Source organism: Anopheles ziemanni, assembly GCF_943734765.1.
Source record: "Anopheles ziemanni chromosome X unlocalized genomic scaffold, idAnoZiCoDA_A2_x.2 X_unloc_11, whole genome shotgun sequence".
Classification (NCBI taxonomy): Eukaryota; Metazoa; Arthropoda; class Insecta; order Diptera; family Culicidae; genus Anopheles; species Anopheles ziemanni.
The window spans coordinates 426,661-432,500 of record NW_026689719.1 but is presented as its reverse complement, the minus strand read 5'-3'; the positions used below and the strand labels follow the sequence as shown (position 1 = coordinate 432,500).

Sequence of the window (5,840 nt, the reverse complement as noted above, 5' to 3'; positions counted from 1 at the left end):
GTGCTGGCGTGGGTCCTGGTGCCAGGAGCACGAGGTCGTCAGCGAAGGCGACGAGCTCTACACCGGCGGGCATGTCGATGGACAGGACGGCGTCATACATGGTGTTCCACAGCGTCGGACCAAGTATGGAACCCTGTGGGACTCCCGCCGACAATTCCCGGGTGACCGGACCGTCCGACGTCTCATAAACTAGTAGCCGTCCCCGAAACCAGCTTTCCAGTATCCGCTGCAGGCATGCCGGAACGTGCTTTTCTTGCAGTGCTTTGGCGATGGACCGCCAGCTCGCCGTGTTAAAAGCATTGCGTACATCCAATGACACCACCATCAGACACTTGTTAGCCCTCCGATCCGTCATTCGGTGGGCCATCGCACGCTGGCCGGCCTCCTTAACACGTTCAATCGCCTGAATTGTAGACCTGCCCTTTCTGAATCCATACTGAGACGGCGACAGGCGAGGGTGATCTGGGTCTTCCAGGTGTTCATTTAGGCGATCCAAGATCAGCCGCTCCAAGATCTTGCCTGATCCGTCGAGCATCCCAAGAGGCCGAAAGGATGACGGATCGCCCTGAGGTCTTCCGAACTTGGGTAGCAAAGCAAGTCGTTGTCGCTTCCAGTCAGCGGGAAAGGTGCATTGATCGAAGCACTCCTGGAACACGCGGCGGAACGTCTCCGTGTGCTCGCGAACAGCGACCCTCAGTGCCGCATTGATGATGCCATCAGGTCCCGGGGCCTTAGTGGGCACCATCCGCGCCGCGATCGCCAAGAGCTCCTCATCCGACACCTCCCTCACTGGCTCCTGCGTTGTCTGCCCCCAATCGACCCGATCCGGTGCAGGCCACTCAAAAGTGCCATGATCCGGGAAGAGTTCCGACACGACGTGCTGTAGAATCGCAGGATCTCGCTCCGGGGGGACGCGGCTACCCTTAAGGCGTGACGTTACTACCTTGTAGGCAGTGCCGAAGACGTTGTCCTCAGCTTCCGCAATCATCTCATCAAAGCTACGGTCCTTGCTTGCCTTGATGGCACGGGCGAGTTCCTTCTTACAGCTCCTGTGCCGTTCTCTGGCCAACTCTCGCTGTGCACCGGTTCCGGCGGTCAAAATCGCATCCTCAGATGACTTGCACTGCTCCCTGAGAAGGCCGATTTCCTGCGTCCACCAGTACATTTCCGGTCTCACCAAAAACTGCGCTGGCGGTGCCCTCTGCATCACCTCATCGCAGGCTCTAGTAAGTCCAGCGGTGAGAGTCGCCGGTGATACAGCCGCTTCGGCAAACCCGGAAGCCTGGAGCGCGATCTGGAAGGCTTCGGGATGGAATTGACGCAACTTCCATCTCGGTCCAATCTGCTCGCGTTGTCGCTGCCGGTCGCGATGCTGGTGCTGTTGTTGCGGTTGCCTCTGCTGGTGTGGTGAAGCGCTGCTGACTGGTGTCGCGGATACGCTGAATCTCACGTATCTGTGGTCACTGTTGGTGAAAGTGTCGAGCACCCGCCAGTCGTTACCGGGTTCAATGGCCGGACTGGCGAAGGACACGTCGACCACACTTTCAGTAGCACTGCCGTTGCCGACGAACGTGGGCACACTGCCGCGGTTCAAGATCGCCAGGTCAAGCTGGTCGACGACCTCGGCGAGATCTTCACCACGCGGCTTCGTCCTCGCGCTGCCCCATCGCACGTGCCAGGCATTGAAGTCGCCCGCCAAGACTACGAGGGGGTGTGCTCTGGCCTCGATATCGATCTCGTCGAGCAGCCGCTGGTAGTCCTCGTCCGTCCATCCCGGTGTTGGTGGGGCGTAGCAAGAGATGAAGGTCACCCCCGCCACCTGGACCGACACCAGTCCTACCCTACTTGCCCAGACTCGCTGTATGGGCAAGGCTCCGGTCGTTATAACAGCTGCCTTCGCTGTCGAGTCCACCGCCCAGTTCCCGTTATTGGGTGGAACACGGTAGATCTCCGACGCCAGCACAATGTCGATCCTTTGCTCCCGTGCGGTCTGGAGCATGAGGTCTTGTGCTACCCTGCTGCGCGCCAAGTTGATCTGGAGGATCTTCAACCCAGCGTCACGCCCTCTAACAGTGGTGTTCGTAGCTAGCGGGAACATGACGGCTGGCTACTTCCGCTGCAAACCGGTGAACCTGTCTGATGTTGTCCGGAACACGTAAGGCACTTGGGGCCCGAGCTGCACTCCTTGGCCTTGTGCTGCTTCGATCCGCACCGGAAGCAGCACTTGGAGTAGTCAGGGCCGGTGCACTCGCGAGAGCGGTGCCCCTTGCCAAAGCAGCGGTAGCAGAGCTGCTCTCCTGCAGGGACCGATGCGAGCGCCTGCACGACGCAACTCGTGTTCCCTATGGTGACCCGGTGACCGTCGAGAAGCTGGCACTGCCCGCGCGGCAGCTTGATATGGGCTTTCTGCAGCCCGTCGTACCGCCGCCACAACCGAACTGCCTCGCCCGGAACCGTCAGCCCCGCTTGTCGCTTAATCGCCGAAATCAAGTCATCGACAGTCGCCAGCATGTCGATTCCTGTGATCGCGGCCGTCTGCTTGTCGACAAGGAGGTGGGCCACTCCATCCTCCTTGATGGCTTCGCTGACATCGGCCAGCACACTCTCGCAGTCCGTGTTCGGCTTCAGCCACAGCGACAGCTTCCGCTCCCCTGTGCGGCAAACCCTCGCCACGAACTGATCCACATTGGTCTTGGAACGCACTGCCTTGTATGTGTCGAGGAAGGCCTTGCCCTCGTTGGCCTCGAGGACGATCACCGCAGGCCTCTCCACTTTAGCAGCGCTCTTTCCCGCTTTCTGTGGTGCTGCTCTCTTGTCTCCCTTGGCCACGACTTTAGCAAAGGATGCTGGTTGCGCATGCACCTTGGTTGCCACAGCCGCTGCTTTCTTTACCTTCGGTTTTGGCTTTTCTGGAGCCATGGCCTGGGACAAGACGGCCTCGACCGGGATCTCGGGGACATCAGGCGTGATGACTTCGTTCATGCCCGTCGGTTCGCCCTCTTTTTTCTTGCCGCGCCTTGCCCGGGTCCGCTTTCGTTTGGGAGTGTCGCCAGGTGGATGCTGGCTTTGCCCAACAGCACTGGAGTCGACGACATGTTGTTGTTGCTGCTGCGTAGCTACCGCCAACTCTCCCATCGAGTGGAGTCCACTTTGGAGCAGCATAAGTTCTCTTTCGCTGGCTGCCGCACGCTCACGAAGGCTAATGTTGTCTCGCTTCAGCTCCTGATTTTCACGAGACAACAACTTCAGCTTTGTCTTCAGCTCCGCGTCGCCATCCTTTGCCGTCGCCCGGCCCGTCTCCATCTCGCTAACCTTAGCGAGGAGAGTCTCGACGGTTGCCCGGAGCTCCCTCAACTCGCTGCTGAGGCTTGCGATAGTCGGCTCCTGCTGCGGGACTTCGGCCACCTGCTGGACGACGGTTGAGTTGAGCTCGTCCTCGTCGCTCTCCTCTGAAATCTCCATATCACTGGCTAGCAGGGCCATCCGCTGCACCACCACCACCGGCCGAGTGGGCGTCGCAGTCGATGGCGCGACACTGCCTCCCTTTCGCTGCCGAGTCAACGGCAGCGCAACCGATGATGTCATCACTTTGTCCCCGTCGTCCTTCGGCGATGGCGCGGTAGCGTCACAGGTGGACCGGAGCCTGACGGACCGACGCGTCGAAGGCTCCCCCGATGCCTGCTCCATTCCCCTCCTGCAACACTGAAAATCGCAATCTTTTTCCCCTTTCCAAATCTGAGCTTATATCTCAGTTCTTCTCTGCGATCAGGTGCCGCCTGGTTGACAAATCCGCAAACCACCAGCCGATACACTCGCCATAAAACTCAGAGTGCCGCCTGGTTGTGATAACCGGTGATCTCCACCAGCCGAGACACTTGATGAACTGAAGGCGCCGCCTGGTTGTGACGTTGAAAAGCTCAGCACCAGTGCCGCCGCCTGGTAACAGTGTTCGAAATCTCCGTGAGCCGAGACACCCGCCACGACCCGAAGCGCCGCCTGGTGGCAATGCTGGCAATCCGCTGGTACTGGTGGCGCCGCCTGGCGGCCAAGTTCGGAACCAAGTTTAGCCGAGACACACTGAAATATTTCACCGGGATGATCGAACCTCGAAATTTTTCAGCCGAGACACATGAAACATTTCACTCTTAGCCGAGACACCTTGAAAAGTTTCACTGAAACATTTCAACCGGATGGTTGGTCCATGAAATATTTCAGCCGGGACACTTGAAACATTTCACCCCCAGCCGGGACACCTATCCGGGACACACTGCCGCCAACGGTCAATTAAAAATACCGGCCAATTTGGATAACCGGCCAATTTGAATTACCGACCGATTTGAATTAACGGCCACTTCAAACCAACGGCCACCGACTCCACCAACGGTCAATTTGAACGACCCGAAAATCCGGCACCAACGGTCCTTTTTTGAAAAACTGGATCAGATGACACGGAGCCCGATTCGGCTTAGGTGAAATCGCTCGGATCTTCGAGTCCGAATCCGGCTGGAAAATGGACGATCGAATCTTCACCTGCCAAAATTTTTGCACCGCGTGCTTTCACTTTATTTACACTTATTTTGCGCTGAATTCGTCTTTTTCCATACGGTTTTCTCTGACTTTCGTTTTAAAACACCATCTGTCATCTAAAAAACCACATCCGGCCAAGATCCGGACACTTTTTAACCGAAAAACACGTAGTCCCAAATGGGGCTACGCCCCGGGCCGCTCTCCATACAAAATGTAAACAAACACTTTTCTTTCTTATTTTTCGTTGAAATCGATGATTTTAATGCGGTTTTCACTACTAATCTGTAGATTGGCACTAGTTTTAACGATTACAACAAACTTTCGTGGGTTCTTTAAACTTTTTACGCGAAATTTTTATGAAAAACACGGAGCGACGCTCAGCACGTGTTGACACTACAGCGTTTGACAGCTCACACCACAGGGATAACTGGCTTGTGGCCGCCAAGCGTTCATAGCGACGTGGCTTTTTGATCCTTCGATGTCGGCTCTTCCTATCATTGCGAAGCAAAATTCACAAAGCGTAGGATTGTTCACCCTTTCAAGGGAACGTGAGCTGGGTTTAGACCGTCGTGAGACAGGTTAGTTTTACCCTACTGGTGTGCAAGTACTATCTCAATGGAATTCCTGTGCAGTACGAGAGGAACCACAGGTACGGACCAATGGCTCAATACTAGTCCGAGCGGACTTTGGTATGACGCTACGTCCGTCGGATTATGCCTGAACGCCTCTAAGGTCGTAACCGAACCAGGCTGGTAGTATATGTATAGGAGTCGTTAGCTAGATGGCTAATAACATCACGAGACCGGATTGAGTCTTCTATAGACTCTTTCCATTTATTGGAAACCCTCAAACTGAGCCTATCGCGAGTGCGCTCGCCGAAGTACCTGAAGTGGGAAAAGGCGTTGTGCTTGCCGATCTTCCAAGAATAGTTTCGACTCCTAAGACCACCCGAAAACGACGGGTTTGCAGGCTGGGCGCTACGCATTGAAGAGAGATGTACATTTCGATCCTTTCAGGCGACCCATGCTTGGTGGTTGTGTGCGGTGTGCTCCCCCCGGGGGGCACATGCGGCATACCGTGTGTGGACTAGTTGGACCCACCCTTGCGGTGGACCGACCGGTCAGTGGTGTTTGCGGGTTAACACATGCGAGCGTTGCGGCCCAGAGGCCTTACCGCCTTTCACTGCGGGTTCGTCAAGAACTTGGAGATGGTCGCAACGCATCGGGTCCTCCCGGGGTACTTGGTGTTTGGATGCTGGCTTGGTGATTAAACACTTGATATTCCATCTTCGGATGAATTTCGGGTGTCACCTG

The 5,840-nt window shown here is 56.3% G+C and overlaps 1 pseudogene; it reads left to right on the top strand.

Annotated features, from left to right (window-relative positions):
* Positions 1-5,567, top strand: part of LOC131291572 (large subunit ribosomal RNA) — a 10,919-nt pseudogene extending 5,352 nt beyond the window's left edge.
* Positions 5,568-5,840: the final 273 nt, after the last annotated feature.